This window comes from Lissotriton helveticus, chromosome 3_1 (assembly GCF_964261635.1).
Source record: "Lissotriton helveticus chromosome 3_1, aLisHel1.1, whole genome shotgun sequence".
Lineage (NCBI taxonomy): Eukaryota > Metazoa > Chordata > Amphibia > Caudata > Salamandridae > Lissotriton > Lissotriton helveticus.
This window is the reverse complement of record NC_136061.1, coordinates 1,083,673,862-1,083,694,653: the sequence shown is the minus strand read 5'-3', so window position 1 is coordinate 1,083,694,653 and position 20,792 is coordinate 1,083,673,862.

The following is a 20,792-nucleotide window of genomic DNA, read 5'->3' as shown; positions in this document are numbered from 1 at the left end:
TGATTGGTTCAGATGCTCTGTCCATTACCACCCCCTTTTGTACCGCTTTTGGCCACCAATGGTGTGGCAGGGTATGCTCAGACGTGAGTCCCTTGCTCACTTTGCCACTGGATTCCAGCAAGCCGGGCTGAAGACGGCTGTAATGCCAGAAACCGGTCCTCGAAGCTTGTTTCCGGTCCAGGGAAGGCATGGCTTGGCAGTTCGGGCTGGACTGTTCCCATGAGGCACAGGGTCAGAGTGATTTGCATATAGCCATGTCTGAACTGGGGTGGCAGAGTGGGCTAAAGAACGGTGATGGATTAAACCCAGATCTTTTGACTGGGTGTGAATGTTTAATTGGTTCAGATGCTCCGTCCATTACCACCCCCTTTTGTACCGCTTTTGGCCGCCATAAGTGTGGCAGGGTATGCTCAGATGTGAGTCCCTTGCTCACTTTGCCACTGGATTCAAGCAAGCCGGGCTGAAGACGGCTGTAATGCCAGAAACCGGTCCTCGGAAGCTTGTTTTTGGTCCAGGGAAGGCATGGCTTGGCAGTTCGGGCTGGACTTTTCCCATGAGGCACAGGGTCAGACTAATTTGCATATAGCCATGTCTGAACTGGGGTGGCAGAGTGGGCTAAAGAACGGTGATGGATTAAACCCAGATCTTTTGACTGGGTGTGAGTGTTTGATTGGTTCAGATGCTCTGTCCATTACCACCCCCTTTTGTACCGCTTTTGGCCACCAATGGTGTGGCAGGGTATGCTCAGACGTGAGTCCCTTGCTCACTTTGCCACTGGATTCCAGCAAGCCGGGCTGAAGACGGCTGTAATGCCAGAAACCGGTCCTCGAAGCTTGTTTCCGGTCCAGGGAAGGCATGGCTTGGCAGTTCGGGCTGGACTGTTCCCATGAGGCACAGGGTCAGAGTGATTTGCATATAGCCATGTCTGAACTGGGGTGGCAGAGTGGGCTAAAGAACGGTGATGGATTAAACCCAGATCTTTTGACTGGGTGTGAATGTTTAATTGGTTCAGATGCTCCGTCCATTACCACCCCCTTTTGTACCGCTTTTGGCCGCCATAAGTGTGGCAGGGTATGCTCAGATGTGAGTCCCTTGCTCACTTTGCCACTGGATTCAAGCAAGCCGGGCTGAAGACGGCTGTAATGCCAGAAACCGGTCCTCGGAAGCTTGTTTCCGGTCCAGGGAAGGCATGGCTTGGCAGTTCGGGCTGGACTGTTCCCATGAGGCCACAGGGTCAGACTGATTTGCATATAGCCATGTCTGAACTGGGGTGGCAGAGTGGGCTAAAGAACGGTGATGGATTAAACCCAGATCTTTTGACTGGGTGTGAGTGTTTGATTGGTTCAGATGCTCCGTCCATTTCCACCCCCTTTTGTACCGCTTTTGGCTGCCATAAGTGTGGCAGGGTATGCTCAGACGTGAGTCCCTTGCTCACTTTGCCACTGGATTCAAGCAAGTCGGGCTGAAGACGGCTTTAATGCCAGAAACCGGTTCTCGGAAGCTTGTTTCCGGTCCAGGGAAGGCATGGCTTGGCAGTTCCGTCTGGACTGTTCCCATGAGGCACAGGGTCAGACTGATTTGAATATAGCCATGTCTGAACTGGGGTGGCAGAGTGGGCTAAAGAACGGTGATGGATTAAACCCAGATCTTTTGACTGGGTGTGAGTGTTTGATTGGTTCAGATGCTCCGTCCATTACCACCCCCTTTTGTACCGCTTTTGGCCGCCATAAGTGTGGCAGGGTATGCTCAGACGTGAGTCCCTTGCTCACTTTGCCACTGGATTCAAGCAAGTCGGGCTGAAGACGGCTGTAATGCTAGAAACCAGTCCTCGGAAGCTTGTTTTTGGTCCAGGGAAGGCATGGCTTTGCAGTTCGGGCTGGACTTTTCCCATGAGGCACAGGGTCACACTGATTTGCATATAGCCATGTCTGAACTGGGGTGGCAGAGTGGGCTAAAGAACGGGGATGGAATAAACCCAGATCTTTTGACTGGGTGTGAGTGTTTGATTGGTTCAGATGCTCCGTCCATTACCACCCCCTTTTGTACCGCTTTTGGCCGCCATAAGTGTGGCAGGGTATGCTCAGACGTGAGTCCCTTGCTCACTTTGCCACTGGATTCCAGCAAGCCGGGCTGAAGACGGCTGTAATGCCAGAAACCGGTCCTCGAAGCTTGTTTCCGGTCCAGGGAAGGCATGGCTTGGCAGTTCGGGCTGGACTGTTCCCATGAGGCACAGGGTCAGACTGATTTGCATATAGCCATGTCTGAACTGGGGTGGCAGAGTGGGCTAAAGAATGGTGATGGATTAAACCCAGATCTTTTGACTGGGTGTGAATGTTTGATTGGTTCAGATGCTCCGTCCATTACCACCCCCTTTTGTACCGCTTTTGGCCCCCATAAGTGTGGCAGGGTATGCTCAGATGTGAGTCCCTTGCTTACTTTGCCACTGGATTCAAGCAAGCCGGGCTGAAGACGGCTGTAATGCCAGAAACCGGTCCTCGGAAGCTTGTTTCCAGTCCAGGGAAGGCATGGATTGGCAGTTCGGGCTGGACTGTTCCCATGAGGCACAGGGTCAGACTGATTTGCATATAGCCATGTCTGAACTGGGGTGGCAGAGTGGGCTAAACAACGGTGATGGATTAAACCCAGATCTTTTGACTGGGTGTGAGTGTTTGATTGGTTCAGGTGCTCCGTCCATTACCACCCCCTTTTGTACCGCTTTTGGCCGCCATAAGTGTGGCAGGGTATGCTCGGACGTGAGTCCCTTGCTCACTTTGCCACTGGATTCAAGCAAGCCTGGCTGAAGACGGCTGTAATGCCAGAAACCATTCCTCAGAAGCTTGTTTCCGGTCCAGGGAAGGCATGGCTTGGCAGGTCGGGCTGGACTGTTCCCATGAGGCACAGGGTCAGACTGATTTGCAATTAGCCATGTCTGAACTGGGGTGGCAGAGTGGGCTAAAGAACAGTGATGGATTAAACCCAGATCTTTTGACTGGGTGTGAGTGTTTGATTGGTTCAGATGCTCCGTCCATTTCCACCCCCTTTTGTACCGCTTTTGGCCGCCATAAGTGTGGCAGGGTATGCTCAGACGTGAGTCCCTTGCTCACTTTGCCACTGGATTCAAGCAAGCCGGGCTGAAGACGGCTGTAATGCCAGAAACCGGTCCTCAGAAGCTTGTTTCCGGTCCAGGGAAGGCATGGCTTGGCAGTTTGAGCTGGACTGTTCCCATGAGGCACAGGGTCAGACTGATTTGCATATAGCCGTGTCTGAACTGGGGTGGCAGAGTGGGCTAAAGAACGGTGATGGATTAAACCCAGACCTTTTGACTGGGTGTGAGTGTTTGACTGGTTCAGATGATCCGTCCATTACCACCCCCTTTTGTACCCCCTTCTACCAGGAAAGCATAGACTTTTTCGGGTACACATTCACGCGAGAGGGACTGAAGGTAGATCCAAAGAAGGCAGAGGCAATCCAGGCAGCGAGCACCCCACGGAACCCTACCGAGGTGAGGAGCTTCCTGGGCATGGCCACCTACTGTGGCCGTTTCATCCCGAATCTGGCGGCAATGTCAGAGCCCCTGAGGACCCTCACGCCCCAAGACCGGAAGTGGGAATGGTCTGTAGCTGCGAACAAAGCATTCAATGACATCAAGACCAGCCTGCTCGACAAGACGGTGATGGCGTACTTCCAGCCCCAGCGCAAAACGGAACTGGTCATCGACGCGAGTCCGGTCGGACTGGGAGTGGTACTCCTGCAAGAACATGGGGCTGAGGTATGGAATCCGGTGGCCTACGCCAGCAAGGCACTGACCGACACTGAGACACGCTACATGCAGATCGAACGCGAGGCGCTGGCAATTAAATGGGCGTGCCAGCATTTCCACCTGTATCTGTGTGGCCAAGAATTCACCGTGGTCACCGACCACAAGCCACTAATACCCCTATTTGCAGGTTCGACCCGGCTGGCTCCCCCGCGCATTGAGCGATGGGCAGTGCAGTTGCTAGGCTACAACTTCAAGGTCGTTTTTTGCCCCGGAGCTCACAATCCTGCGGATTACCTCTCCCGTCATCCAGAATCAAGTAGCTCCGGACACGCACCAGATGCCACTCATGGGATTGAGGCTTTCGTCCACATGGTCTTGCAGTCCGCCTGTCCCAAAGAGATGACATTGGCAGAGATAGGTCAGGCCACATCAGAAGATGACACCCTGTCCAGGGTCAAGGAAGCACTGCAAGAAAACAGCTGGGCGCACTTCATGGATGGAGCCCGAACCTTCCGGCTGGAGGTCAATCACGCTCGACAGCAACTATGGCAAGTGAGGCATGAGCTGAGCGTAGGGGAAGACGGCGTCGTCCTGAGGGGTCACTTAATCGTGGTACCTGAAGGCCTGCAGAGAAGAATTCTTGAGTTGGCCTACGTGGGTCATCAAAGAACGACCAAGGCGAGGCTGAGGAACAAGGTCTGGTTTCCAGTCATGGATACAATGGTCGATGAGATGGTGAGGTCGTGCCATGCCTGCACATCACCGGTGGAGACCCTGCGCCCGCACCCGTGATTACGGAAGAACCATGCACGACCCCGCGGACGCACCTGGGTGTGGACTTCGGTAGTTTTCCTGATGGCCGTCACATGATGGTAATCGTCGACTCATTCTCGAAGTTCCCAATTGTGGAGGTCCTATCGTCAACAGCCTTTCCACAGGTGAAAACAGCCCTGGACCGGATCTTTGCGCTGATGGGCCTCCCTGCTGAGGTCAAATCTGATAATGGACCCCCCCTTTCAGGGACGAGAATTCCAGGGATACCTAGAGAACCTCGCCATCCGACACCAAAAGATCACCCCCCTGTGGCCCCAGGCCAATGGGGAGGTGGAAAGACTTATGAGGACTTTGAATCGTGCTTTGCGCATTGCTGTCACAATGGTGAGAATCTGGAAACTGCCCTTGACCAGTTTTTAGGGGCATATTGTCAAACGCCTCATAGCACCACGAAGTGTGCTCCAGCCCATCTGTTGTTTAAACGATCCCCAAGAGACAGCATACCGGCGGGCCCGGAATGGGCCCCGGAACCGAGGAATGAGGAAGCCGTTCAAGCAAGAAGAGAAACAACCAATCGGAAGGCGAGTGAGGCGCGTCATGCGAAAGTACCAACGCTTGCCGTGGGGGACTCGGTGGTGTTCAAAGACCGACACCCCGGGTGGAAATTCCGGACGCCCTACGAGCCTGAGGTCTGGACTGTCGAAAATGTCAAGGGAACGATGGTGACGGCCCGAAGAGGGACCAACTGGTCACTCGGAATGTCTCTAGCTTCAAGAGAGCTTCCGAGCTGGAAGCCGATGCCGGAAGTGAGGTCTACCCCCACATGACACCACCAAGAAACTCTGCTGGGTCGTCACCAGCTTGGAGTCCGTCAGCGGAAGGGAGTGTGCCAGTGAGCCCCATGGCTGGAGAACAACCAAGAACACCCTGTCTGCCCCAGGACCACGATGATGTTACCGAACGTTCCCCCGAGGTTACGATGTCTCCAAGCCGCCGCAACCAAAGATACCATCTACAGCTCAATCCAGGTCCCAGTCAGAGACTCAGAGACTTTGCCTGTGCCTCCCCATAAGAAAGACTTTGATCCTGATGTCAGCTAAAATAAAGGAGGGATGTAGAGTGCCACTCGTGCGCTCCTCTACTTTGTATCCATTCAAACACGCATCCCCACACCCCCCGGGGCGGGCCCGCGCCGAGGTGATAAATAAACCTACGTAAGACCGCTCGGGGTCTTCCCGCCTGTGTGCAGCATAACCAGTCTGGCTAATTATTTGTGTAGCTAAGCTAGGGCCTACCCGTAGCACGGCAGACCCTACAGATGGGAACGGGAAATTTAACGTAAATGCGATGGCCTGCAAAGCCACTGGCAATGCACAGGGGTGGTTGCAGTGAGCAGCGCACCTCATGCAATAGAAGCGCTGGAATCAAAGTGCCTTCATTATGGGCATTTCCAAGGAAGTAAGAGCGAACGGGAGGGTCCCGCCGTGTTAAAAATCAAAGTGCCGGTAGTGGATGGTCATGTGGGCGATCAATTCCCTGACCAATTTTATTGAGTTCCTTTGTCCTTTATAGCATGCTTTGTGGTTGTCAGCAGCATCTCCCTGGCATGACAAGAGAGTCCAGGTGACAAACAGCTAATAGCTCAGGTTGTCATGCTGTAAAGGCAGCAGTGTCACTCGTAAGGCACAAACACAGCTTCATAGCAACTGCCTTGAGGAGCCCTGCGGGGTGTGGGAGCTGTGGCAGCAGTGCAGACCCATCTGTGGTGGGGTAGTGCATTTGAGCGACTGACTGCAGGAACCTGGTCAGCCTTCACCACCGGCCATGCCAGCAATCCCTCGATCCTGGAGGGAATCCCTCACCTTCCACAAGTCAAAGCCTTCACCCCATTAACAATGTAAACAGACCCCACCACGACTGGAAGATTGAATTTTAAGTCTGGTGGAATTTAACTTGCTGTTCAAAGAACACAAAACTAAATTAAATCGCTCATACTGCTGAATTTTGTTCTGAAAACTACATGTGGAATAATGCTGCACAAGTGAGGAGGACGCCATCATCATGAGCTACGAATACAGAATGAAAACAGATGATGGCTACAGAATGGTGTCCCAGGCAGTGCTCCTCATGTGGGATAGTGTTAGTGATACTTCGAAACGTCGCTCCTAAAGAGCTTCTAGCCATGCCCTTGTACTGTCACAGGAAATGAGGGCTACTGGAGGCTCTTTGGGGCATAGAAACTGGTTTGTCAGCACAGGTATGACGCATGAAGCAGACACTCTGTAAACTGTTTGTGGATTCGGGGGGAGGTGTTGGTAAACTCTGCCACATGGCGGTTGGTGAATGTTTGCTGTAGCAAAACTCAGAGAACTCCACTGGCGGAATGACGTTCACAGCCCACCTCATGTCACTCACATCACTCTAAATTTGAGAACACAAAGGAAATTGACACCTGAGTACTAAAAGTTAATAAATTGTTGTGTTGATAGGGTCGCTGAGGTGCGCAACCTCGTCAGATGAGGTGGGCTGATTGTGGGGGCAATTGGAGCTGAATAAACAGCAGGAACCCTGAGTGCGGTTAAGTGGCTAATGCGGCCGTGCGCCTAACTGGCCTCACGTACGTGCGCCACCATTTAGTTCACATGACCCTACGTGGTGTACCATTACGTCACGGGTAGGACACAACATTCATCCACAACAAACATCAAACAACAATCAGTTCACAGTTACAGTGCTCAGCTGTCCTTGGCAGTCCATGACACTCACTGGCATTCTCTAGATAACATTTACCAATACAAATTTGAACAGTCTTACGTGAAGTAATCTCGCAACCTGCGGGTTGGTTCAGGATTCTCTCGGAGTCAATACTGGGAACTGCCATGCCCACTGGGCTCCCTCTCTTCTGCATCAGGCTGTGAATCACCTCGACCTTCAGAGGGACCACAGGGCCCTTCACTTGATGCATCATTCCCCGGTCCCTCCACTGGAGTCGGGGCTCTGTCAGGAGTCTCATCACGCCCCTGCACTCGGGATGTCTCTGCCTCCATGTCCGCATTTACCTCCGTCACTCTCAGGAACCCAGGGGAGTTGTCCACTGTGTTGAACATGTTCGATGGCGAGGCCTGCTGGAATTTCTTAAAGTATGACACGTTTCTTGTTACTGTTTCTCTTCCTCTTTTCGCAATGATTCGGGTGCCCTTCACACTAAGAACATTCCAAGGGTTTTTCTCGTAGGGCAATCGAAACTTGCCGCTGGTTAACCTATTTTTGAGTAGCACAAGGTCACCTCTTGCTAACCTCACTGGCTGGTAACACCGCCAATGGCTGACTTGAGCATGGGCCCGTAGGCATTGAGTCTCCACTTGAGCATTATGAGGCACCTCAGGGCACCACTAGGGGTGATGTGGAATAGAGTCTGTGATTACTTGCCCCATAGTAGATGTGCCTGGGCCACATCAGTGGTAGTGTGTGGAGTCTGGCGGTAGCGCCGTAGAAAGGTGAAGTTAGCCAGCTCCGCTGACTGATCTTTGTCATGAGCACTTTGTTCAAAGTCTGCATAAATCTCTCTACCTCTCTATTAGCCTGTGGCCACCTTGGTGTGATTCTCCAGTGCTGAATGCCCAGTGCGATGAGGTAGGCAGCCAATTCCTGTCCTTGGAAGGGGGTCCATTGTCCATTCTCAGCTCCTGGATGAGGCTATGAGTCGTCATGATTTTCTCTAACTTTGGGATCACTTCCACGGCATTTGGTGAGGCTGTGATTTCAACCTCCGGGTACTTGAAGTAATCATCAATGGCTACAAACATGTGTCGGCCATCAGAAAGTCTGCCAAAGTCCAAACTGATACACAACCAGAGTTTCTGAGGTCTCGGTTCCGCAATTATCGGAGCAGGGTGATGAGCCTTCCCCATTGCCTGGCACCACTGGCAGGAGCAGACGGTGGCTTCTACTAGCTCATCCATGAGAGGAACCATACTTTGGTCTGTAGCCGCGAATTTGTCTTGAGCATCCCCTGGTGTCCAATGTGGGCCAGAAGAACTACCCAGGTTGTCAGGGCGAACAGGATCACTAGTCGGTGTCCCTGAAGTAAACACCCAGTAGTGTCATCAGTGAGTTCCTCCCCGATATTGTACAAGCTGTCCATGATGCGCTGTGCTTCTACGGTAAGTATCTTCCACTCTTCCTTCGCTCTGTGCCAATTTCCATGTCTTAGGGCCAAGCTTTGAGCGTTGTATGCAGTCATCATTGCTCGTCTCCTCTCATAGGTCTGTGGAAAAGTAAATTTTGCCATGTTCTGTGTCCCTACGTGTCCTCCATCCTATGTTATATGTGCATGATTAATATGCATATGTATTCCCCATGATCGATTAAAGACGCAATTACAGTTGTGTCCATCTCTAGTATGTCAGTTTCCTAGTTTTCGTGAATACAACGAGCATCAGGCCTATGTAAAGTTATGTTGCCACGTTTTACAGTGTGCACGTTAAATTCATTGAAAAGTCTCCGTTTCTAGGCCTCAAAAGGGCCCGGACTCAGATTCAGCTCCTGTCTCCTGAACCCTCTCCGAGGAGCGATACAGCCCCCACCTGTATCCCTGACCCTTCACTTACTTCCTGCCTCACAGTGCCCGGCTCGGCCTGGCTCTGCCTGCCAGTCTGCCAAGAGTATGTTATGATTCCAGTTATCAGTCCAGCTCTCCTTCTCTGCATTCCTAAGCTACTGAATCGCATCAATAGTTTCCGTCACAGTCTAGCCTTTACGTCTCCATGTAAGAGAAATACTGTATTTATGGTCATTTAATATTCCTCAACACACACTACATGTAGAATAATGCATGCACCAGTCTTAGTGTCTGTTAGCTTTTGCCCTGATAACTTTTGGATTCTATCAACATGTTCTCTAAACATCAGATACTAGATAGTGTTTAGGTACATGTCGCTCTGACTCTCCAGACTTTCGTCTCTCCTTCTAGCTCAGAAGTCATAGCCCCCAGCTTCTCCCTAGTTACACGTCATTGCCAGCTTGCGCGCACCACTAGGTTAGAGGTCCCGGCTCCTTAGGTAGCCCCCTCCATGTTTCCGCCCCATTTGTGACATATTCCGTTACGTTTACATCACATGTCTATGTTCACGCCTCTTGTTACACCTACTTTCACCCTTATCTTTCGCGACTGTTACAGGCCCCACCCACTGTTACGCCTACTGTATGTACTGTAATGCAATTGTTTTAACTATATATACTTGTGTACTGTTATTAAAAGCTAGCGCGCTCATTCCAGCTCCTGCCCGACAGCTGTCGGGGCCCCCCTGTTGGCTAGCCATCCCAGATCTTGCCCGTGCAGGTTGTCCTGTTCCTGTCCTTTATGCTGTATTAAAACCTGCAAACTCCTACTACCTCGAATCTTGACTCTTATTTATTGAGCTATCTGTTATTGTTATGTCCAGTCAAAAATAGAGGTATTATTTATTTATTTACCACATAATGGCGCCCGAATAGGGACTTGCCCTTTCCCCACGCGGCGGAGAAGCCACGCAAGCCCCCTGATCCTCTGCAGCCGTGACGGAACCATACCGTGCACATGCAGATATTTCTGCTTCAAGTATCCCTCAGGCCCACGGAGGAGACGGAGGTTGCGGTCCAGCATCCAGACGAGGCGGTGGAGGAACGCGGCGAGTCCCGACCAGAGCCCAAGCCGAGAGTCCAAGGTCCGAGGTATCCGGAGGCCCACCCGTAACAGAAGTCCGAAGTTCGTCCGTCCGTCATCGTAGCAGTCCAGTCCAGTCCGAGGCCTTCCGTTCTTGCTGCCCGGTGAGTACCATTGCTGGGGTAGTATCTAGACAGGGTCAATTGCATTGTCTCTGGTCCGTGGGTTTGGGTACACAGATCCAACACGAAGTGTCCACTTAGGTGGATGCGGGTCCTGACGTGTCTCTTTATGAGACCGGTAAGTTTCGTACTGTTTTAGCAGTGCATCTAGTTTCTGTTCTAGTCCGTTCTGTTCTCGAGAAATTCATGTATTCTGTTTTCAGTATTCCAGGTAGTATTTTGTCAAAACTGTTAACCTAAATGTCATTCATGTATTTCAATGTCGTGGTATGAAAGTGGTGTAATTACCGTGTTCATTGTGTATTGTATTGTGTCTAGACTACAGTTCAGTCATGCCGCTGCTCTCAAAACTACGTCAGTTAAAAACTAGAAAAGGTCTGTTAGAAGAAGCAGTTCCTGTCCCGCCTAGGGACAGTCCAGGTCATTTTATGTATCAGAAGCATGGCATAAGTGCCATATTATATCTAGATTTATGGGTGGAGTACACCAAACAGTTAGAAGAAAAGTACAGATGGCCCGTATCGGGTACATGGGATGCCGAGTGCATCATGCGAGTAGAAGAAGTATTATGGAAAAAGAAAGCCAGACAGTCACAGAAAGATGCCATCGAGTTATGGCGCAAAGAATCTCATAAAAGAACCGAAAAAGAAATCAGAAAGTCAGAATTAAGTAGAGAATCCTTAGAAAGAGCCCAAGAAAGGGAATTAATCGAAATAGGTGAACGAGTTAAAACCGAACAGTCAGACAGACAGAGGAATGCCCTCATTAAGGGTATGTATCCTCTTCTTGCCGAGGGCTTGCCAGAAGCAACCCCGGAAGCACCATGTAATTTTCCGCCACCTTTAGTTCCGACCAAGCTACGTCACAAACCGACCGCAGCTGATATTTTTCTCTCGTCCTATTTGGACGACACAGTCCCAGAATATGCAAATCCTGTTCCGCCAGCTCCTGTAAATAATGTAATTCATGGTCCTCCAGCCACCGGGGCACCTGTTACAACACCTGTTACGGTACCCCCGGTCCAGCCCGTAGTACAAATTCCCGCCACATCAGTCACCCTGCCAGCACGAAGAGTATCAGTCGACGATTCCAGTATAGGGGCCGCGGGAGGAGGTCCTCCTGGTACCCCGCCGCCAAGTAGACGTTTAGGAGCAGTCGAGTTACATGAACGTGCGTTACAGCGTACGCCTAAATATAAGTCCATTGCAGAAATCAGGTGACTTCTTACTGAATGCTGTTATGATCCAGTCCCAGGCGAGGATAGTATGGTTATATATTCCATACGTATAAGGCAGGTGTCCGAGTATTTGGTCACCCTACCGAATATGAAAGAAGATCTAGACAGAATGTATCGTTTCATTCGTACAGGACAAGATCCAGAAAGTATTGGTGAAGTCATGTCTCTCAGAAAAGCTGAGATCCAGTTCATGTTATTAAAGTTTCTGATCAATTGTCTAATACGGGAACAAGATTCCCGGACTAAAGATCCGGTCGAAATGAAAGTTCTGACAAGGTGGAGTGATAATATAGCCGAGGGTAAGCACAAGACACTCAATAGTATAGAGAGTATGTACAAGAAAATACGTAAAGAAATAATAAGGTTACACGAACAACGCAAAGAAGCACAAGTAAGCGAGAAAGAAAATGACTCTTCTACTGAAGAGTTAGACGACGAGAATACCGCCAGAATAGCGTATGTAGGTAAATCTAGAATTCCAGACCGACATTTACGCCTAGAACACAAGAAAACTGTTCATCTTCCAGCACCAGAACAAGGTTCTCTGGAACAAGTATTTCAAGCTACCGATCAAATTCTGAAATCACGAATCGGTTATAGTGAATTAGGTACTATGCATGAACAAGAACTAGCCCGATCAGCAGTCCGATGGATTACTGATTCTACCACTTTTCCAGACGAAATAGTGGCACAAATGTTTCTGAAACTGCCCCCAGCCGAGCAGCGACTGGTGGGTATGTATATGATCCAGCACCTCATTACGCTGTATGAGGGTCAACATTCTGATCCAGGTCCGTTACATGATGTCCTGAACGAGTTACTCCAGTATAGATGGAAAGGTTTAGGTACCGATTTAATTAGTGTCATTCTAGAACAGCGCCACAAATACAGAACGTTTTTGAACCCGCATTTTGTTCATGTCTCACCTCCAGAAAGTAAACCGTTTTACATAGATAGACAGCATCCGTTACGAGAAGTACACCCAGTTAGGACACCAGATGGTGAAATGCAACGAGTATTTGTTTACACCCCAGTTACAAAGATGGAACTCTTAGAGATGAAGAAATTAATTCCCTGTCACGACAAAGATCCAGCAGGGTTCCACCGTGAATTAAAAGACATGCTCCGTATGGGAGAATACACGTATCCAGATATTATTAAAATGTTAAAAGTCCTGTTGCCTGCAGGCATATATGAAAAACTCAAGGAAAAGGATTGGGAGGTGGGAGAGAAAAAGATCGATTGGACAGCTCTAGAAGCTGAAGATAAGATACGAGTACCAGGTACCGGTCTTGGAGACAAATGTAAAGAATTACCAGAATTATTAATACCAGTTTTACCTAGATTATTAGCCACTAAAAAGGAAGACTGGGATGCAATCTCAGCCTGTAAACAGAAACAAGACGAAGACACTAGTGATTTTTATTCCAGATTTGAGAAATGTTTTATAATAAACAGTGGTTTGAAGACGAGTAGCGAGTCATACCCTCATCTTTTTGTTACTAAACTAGTCGAGAATTCAAGTCCACAAGTTAAAAATCGAGTTTTGAAAGTCGAGAGTACCTGGCAAGCTAATACTCCGTCCCAAATGCTCCAGATGCTCCAGTACCACCAGAATAGAATCAGAGAAGAGCAAGAACACGAGAGAAGACGTATGAAAGACACGAAAATGAAAGTACTAGTTGCACAATCTGTTCCACAAGACAGTCAGAAGAGGGGTCCGAATCAAGCCAGTCATCCTGCAGCTCCCGTTAAAGGGACATGCAATTACTGTAAACAGCCAGGTCATTTTATAAACGAGTGTGCAGTTCTGAAACACAATATAGCCACTGGTAAAACTAAAGAAAGACCACGTCCGCCTAGACAAGAACAAGTTTCACAGACTTCTCAGCCACAGAATGCACAACAGACAGTTCCAGCACCGCAGCCTATTGCTGCAACACAGCATGTTACACAGCAGATGTACCAGTATGCACAGACAGAGTATCCAGAGTATCAAGCGTATTCATGAAACAGCCTAGAGAGGGAGGTAGGCTTGCCTCTCATCGAGATTCCTGTAGATCAAGAAGGTGTCTATGTTTACAGTCAAGTATTAGGGAAAGACAGAAAGTTTCTGATTGATACAGGGGCAAGTAGGACTACCATTAGTCACGACGAGGTTCCAGGGGCTCCGCTCTCAGGCTTTAGAAATGTTTCCCTTGGATTTTCAGGAAAGCCTATTGTAAACGAGATATCAAAGCCAGTTACTCTAGAAGTTGGTCCATTGTCCCGAACTACTGATCTATTACTTACGAAGTCATGTCCAGAAAATGTGTTAGGCATTAAGACACTGAAAGAATTAGGTGCAGTTATTTGCTGTTCCCCAGAGGGAATACGTTTGTTTTTACGTGACTTCAAGGGTCACTATGTTTTACGAGATTTTGATCCGAGATTGTCTAATGTTCCGCAGCATCTATGGGCGCAAGGTCCAACTGATGTTGGCTTCATGCAAATCACACCCCATCGTGTGACTCTCAAGCAAGGTATAGTCTTGCCACGAATCAGACAGTACAGATTGCCACCTGAGGCTGTAGCAGCCTTATCCAAAATTATTGACGAGCTCATTGCTCAAGGAGTAGTTGTAGAAACTGACTCCAATGTATGTAATTCTCCTATCATTCCAGTCATGAAACGTACTGATCCAAATGCACCCCCAGTATATCGATTAGTGATTGACCTTCGAGAACTCAATAAATGTATTATTTCCCAGTACCCAGTTGTTCCAGATATCTCATCTCTATTGACAGCCATTGATTCTGAGGCTACATTTTTCACAGTCATAGACCTCAAAAACGCATTTTTCAGTGTCCCCATTCATCCAGACAGCCAGTACCTTTTCGGATTCTGTTTAAATGGAAGGAGCTATAAATTCACACGAGCTCCTCAAGGTTTCACAGAAAGTCCTAGCATCTACAGTCAAGCACTTAAGAGACAACTAGACAACATTCACATGCCAACTGACACTGCCCTGCTCCAGTATGTCGATGATCTACTGATCACAGCCCGTTCTGAACGTGCTTGCGAGCGAGCATCACTTACAGTCCTGTATTTCCTAGCCGAGATGGGGCACAAGGTGTCTCCTTCGAAGCTTCAATTCTGTGTCCAGCAAGTGATCTACTTAGGCCACTTACTGTCCAAGTGGGGTAGGCAGTTGGCACCTGACCGTATCCAGTTAATAGCGAGTCTTCCACAGCCCAAGACACAGAAGGAGGTACGTGCTTTTATCGGCCTTACTTCTTATTGCAGACAATGGATTCCTCAGTATGCATTTCTAGCCAAGCCACTGATACAGTTAACGACACAGGAGGCAGCCGTATCGACTGTCCTCCCTTGGACATCTGAACATACACTTAGTTTCAATGAGTTAAAGAAAGCTTTATGCCAAGCTCCTGTCCTAGCTACACCGAACTACGATAAGCCTTTTACACTTTTTGTCACAGAACGTGATGGTACAGCATTATCTGTTCTTACACAAGATCAAGCCGGACAGTACAAGCCCTGTGCTTATTTTTCGAGCACACTAGATCCAGTAGCCCAGGCTCTGCCTGCGTGCCTCAAGTCAGTTGCAGCCACAGCACTAGCTATCAGACAAAGTGATTCCATAGTATTGGGATACTCCCTGACAGTACAAGTTCCACACTCCGTGGAAGTTCTTTTAAACCGAACACAGACCCAGCACTTGACAATTGCACGTTTGACAGGTTATGAACTGACACTGTTCCAGCCACACATAGAAATCAGACGCTGCAACGTTTTAAATCCTGCTACACTGTTACCGTCAGTTACTTCAAATCCTGTCACACATGATTGTGTGGAAGTAGTTAACACTATGACTAAGCCAAGACAAGACCTGACAGATATTCCATTACCAGACCCCGACCTGACACTTTATGTGGATGGTTCATGTATGAGAACAAGTACAGGAGAACTAGTAGCCGCGTATGCAGTGACTACTGACACTGAAGTTATTGAAACACATCGTATTGACACCCTGTCTGCTCAAGCAGCAGAGCTAGTTGCTCTGACTCAAGCCTGCATACACGCCAAGAACCTGAAAGTTAATATTTACACAGATTCACGCTACGCATTCGGAGTTGTACACGACTTTGGAGTGCTCTGGCAAGAGAGAGGTTTCATGACTTCTCATGGAACCAAGATTCAGCATGGTCTCCTTATTCAAGCTCTGTTAGATGCAATACATTTACCGACATCTATCGCTATCATGAAGTGCAAAGCACATACGAAAGTTACTGACATTATTTCCCAAGGTAATGATCTAGCAGATCGAACAGCCAAGCTTACAGCACAGACTCCAGACATACCAGTTAACAAGACACCGACATCCACTCTAGAACAGACTACTTGTATGACAGTTAAGGACCCTACTCAAGATGTCATAGATATCCAGTTACATGCTACTCCCGAGGAAATCAAGAAATGGTCCGAACAAGGAGGGGTCCAGACAGATCAGGGATGGTTGACGAAGGGTAGAGCCACATGGTTTCTCCCAGACTCAATGGTTCAAGTCATTATCAATACCGCACATAGTCCTGCACACTTAGGAGAAAAAGCCATGTTAGACAGTATTCAGAACCTTTGGTTTAACAAGCATTTACGAGCTGCAGCCAAGCAGAAAGTCCGTACTTGTATGATATGTTGTCAATTCAATCCAGGTAAAAGTGTCCCGGTGGAACAAGGTGGATTCCAGCCCCCTGACCACCCTTTTGAAGTCCTCCAGATGGATTATATTCAGATGGAGCGATGTCGAGGTTTCAAGTATGTCCTTGTAGTTGTATGCGCTTTGTCCAGGTGGACAGAAGCATATCCAGTCCCAGATTACACAGCCGCGACCACTGCCAAGCAGTTGGTTCGTGAATATTTCCCCCGTTATGGACTCCCAAGGGTCGTATATTCTGAGAACGGCCAGCCCTTCTCATCTGAATTAATGAAGCACGTTTCCCTGTTGTTAGGGTACCAGTAGAAGTTCCATTGTGTACGCCATCCAGAAGCAGCCGGTCTCGTAGAGAGACATAATCAAACCTTGAAAATCCGCATTGCCAAAATCTGTCAAGAAAAAGGTGTAGACTGGTTAGTTGCCCTGCCAGTCGCTCTGTTCTATATGCGCATGGTCGCACATTCCAGATCAGGTCTGTCCCCTTATGAGGTCGTATTCGGCCGCCCCCCGAATGTATGGGGTACACCTAGACCCCGAAGTATTACAGATGTTTCCAGTAATATGCTGACAGATTACCTAGCTTCCTTGATGTGTGCCCTACACTCTTGTCGTTCACAGGTTGCCGCCGCATTTCCAGACAATACCGAGGTGAAACCGCATGAAATCGTTCCAGGAAGCTTGGTCCTCGTCCGCAATTTTGATCGTTCAAGTCCGCTGGAGCCTCGCTGGAAGGAGCCGAAGTTAGTCCTTCTAACCACCCGTACTGCCGTCAAGTTGGAAGGCAGGAAGGGGTGGGTGCATCTGTCACACGTCAAGACATTTCACGGACTAAAAGCTGTTTCCAAGAACTTTTCCAAGGATTGTCAAGATTTTAAAGACTGCCAAGATACTATTCTTAAGGACTGTCCCGCAAATGACATTGATATCAAGCCCTCCCTGTTAGAGAAAACTCCGCAGCAGGAGTATAAAAAGAAGCTCCGGTCTAGTAAAATAAGTCAGCCAGTTTAATTGTCTAAGTCCTCCCCTAGGTGAAACGGTTAGACAGGTATCTGACATGTATGAAATAGACCCCCATAGTGAGAGAGTTAGTCAAAACTCAATCCGATGTATCGTTTTTCTAAGTTTTATATTGTTTCTCAGCCTGATGGTTACCTGCACGGGTTATGCATTTCATTTATGTTTTCCAATTTCTCATGTGAATATGTTTTCTAATGCTACAGTAGAGCACACGTTTAGTGATCTACCTCCTCACGAACTATCCTATCGTCTTGCTATGCGCAACAATTCATTTATCCGTATGTTACATTATTCACACCAGACCAACAATGCCACAAATTGTTGGGTGTGTGGTCGACTCCCCCCTTTCCAGACACCGAAGGGAGTTCTGCCACTGTTTCCTTATCCGTTCTCACATAATGGCTCATGTGGAGCCTGGTCCATGTTAACGTCATCCTCAACTGATATGTCCCTTCTGAACAGTACATGTTTTCCAGACAAGCAAGGTCTTCCCCACAGAACAGGGTTAGATCTAGAAAATGAAGTTTATAATTTAGGTAATTATTCTTCGAAATTCATGGTCCTGAATGTTCAGTCTGATCCTACTCCAGACTTACCCGCTATTTCAGTATTACCAGTCAAAGGCGAATTATGTGTCAGAAATAATGGTTCCGTACATGTAGGACATAGTGATTGTACTACTATTGTCGAGTATAGTGACAGTGGGAAATCTATTTTCAAAGCTTCACGTCATTCTTATTTTGTTTGTGGTCAGACCGCATATGTTCGTCTGCCCCTCGATTGGGATGGAACCTGTTACATTGCCTTCCTGCTGCCACCAGTTTTCCTAGCCCCATCTGATTATCATAGAAACACACATCTAGTACACATTAGACATAGAAGGGAGATCGAATCCCCGATTGTCGATCAAACTGAAACTGCTCTAGAACAGTATACAGATTTCAATAAAGGTTTCTTCTTCTTTATAGGACCTATCCAGAATAGTAAGTTAATACGTAGATTGACCAGAAACCTTGAAGCAGTAGTGAATGAGACTGCCTCTGCTCTAGGTAACTTAACCGAACAGCAATCTGCTATGAGATTTGTCGTGCTCCAAAATCGTCTCGTTCTTGACGTCATACTGGCCGATAGAGGAGGAGCTTGTAGAGTCATCGGATCTAGTTGCTGCATTTTCATTCCAAATAACGCGCCGTCTGTTTATTCAGCTATAACCAGACTTCATAAAATTGCCCATCAGTTACACCAGAATCCAGGCACCTGGACATGGTCCGGTTGGTTTTGGAGTATAGTTTCTGCCTGGGGATGGAAAGTATTGTCCTTTCTAGGTATTGCAGTAGCGATCATATTCAGTTGCTGCCTCTGTATACAATGTGGCCCTGCGATTTGCGGCATTTGTGCTACCTCTTGTATTCCTAGTCCCAAGTCCCGTCCTAGATCCCGTTCCAAGAAATTTCGAGACGAGCAAATGATACTGTATGAAATGATAGATGGTATCATGAATATTGATGTTTCCTGATGGAAACGTAGTGACAAGGAGGGAATGTGGAAAAGTAAATTTTGCCATGTTCTGCGTCCCTACGTGTCCTCCATCCTATGTTATATGTGCATGATTAATATGCATATGTATTCCCCATGATCGATTAAAGACGCAATTACAGTTGTGTCCATCTCTAGTATGTCAGTTTCCTAGTTTTCGTGAATACAACGAGCATCAGGCCTATGTAAAGTTATGTTGCCACGTTTTACAGTGTGCACGTTAAATTCATTGAAAAGTCTCCGTTTCTAGGCCTCAAAAGGGCCCGGACTCAGATTCAGCTCCTGTCTCCTGAACCCTCTCCGAGGAGCGATACAGCCCCCACCTGTATCCCTGACCCTTCACTTACTTCCTGCCTCACAGTGCCCGGCTCGGCCTGGCTCTGCCTGCCAGTCTGCCAAGAGTATGTTATGATTCCAGTTATCAGTCCAGCTCTCCTTCTCTGCATTCCTAAGCTACTGAATCGCATCAATAGTTTCCGTCACAGTCTAGCCTTTACGTCTCCATGTAAGAGAAATACTGTATTTATGGTCATTTAATATTCCTCAACACACACTACATGTAGAATAATGCATGCACCAGTCTTAGTGTCTGTTAGCTTTTGCCCTGATAACTTTTGGATTCTATCAACATGTTCTCTAAACATCAGATACTAGATAGTGTTTAGGTACACAGCCATGACGTCATGTGGGCCCACAGATCTGTGCACTCTTCCCCCTTAGCTGGCTGACCTGCCCTCCGGTGCACACCAGAGTCTTCTCCTCCACCAGATACGTCTCCTCCCCTTTCAGGAACAAGGCACGATGGGGACGCGTATAGGCAAGACTGCCGATTGCAGCCACGGGAGCCAAGAACATGTGGTAGCGCTGATCGGGACCCCATGTGCACAGGGAGTGCGCATACACAATTGCCGATGCAGCCTTATGCCGATGGAGCGCTTTGCCCGTGGCAGGGGGTTTGAAGAACAGCGTCCGGGCAGTGGCTCACCATTCTGCGTGCAGCAGGCTGTTTTTGGGCAGTGGCACACCGTTACGTGGCTGAAGTCCGGTCCTCTTTGCAGAGCGATCCACTGCACTCCTCAGGCTTGAGTGCACCGTGGCACAGGCACCGAAAGGACAGTGAGATACCTTTGCGGCCGCCACTCAGTGCGGAGGCGGGGCATGCCCACCCTCGTCACCAGCTGTTGTGTTGATGGGGTCGCTGTGGTGCGCAACCTCATCAGATGAGCTGGGCTGATTGTGGGGGAAACTGGAGCTGAATAAACGTCTGGAGCCCTGAGTGCGGTTACGTGGCTAGCACGGTCGTGCGCCTAACTGGCTTCACGTACGAGTGCCACCATTTATTTCAACTCGGGTCACATGACCCTACATGGCATACCTGTTACGTCACGGGTATGACACAACCGTGAATGGATGCAGACAAAATAGCTTAACATTAAATTTTCAAACCTGAGGTCCCAAACTATCAAGAATAGTATAACTACAAACCAATAAGGATAAAGCCCTGTAAAAGTGGCCAACAGCCAGTGCCATCAATTAATGTAAGAAATGTTGGTAAAATTTTGGGCTCTACCCCTTCTCCAGAACACTCTCCCCAAACTCTAAACAAGGCCCTCAGTGTTTTCAACCAATCTTTTCCTGTTTGAAAAAGCACTGCTCTCATTGCAGCAATAAGAGCATAGTTAAGGGGTGAATTGCGTAATATGTTTCAATATTCAAATCTTGGGGTTCCGATGGCAAACCACTAGGCCTTCCTCCTCTGGGTTTATTGTTTATATGAATAATAATACTCATGCAGTGAAACAGCATTGCTGAATGCCTGCCATTACATGACTGGCTTTGCCTGCATTAGCACATTAAAACTAGACCTTTTCGGTTTGCCAGTGCCAATTTAGTGTGTCCTTCCATGTGATGAACAGAATACATAGTAA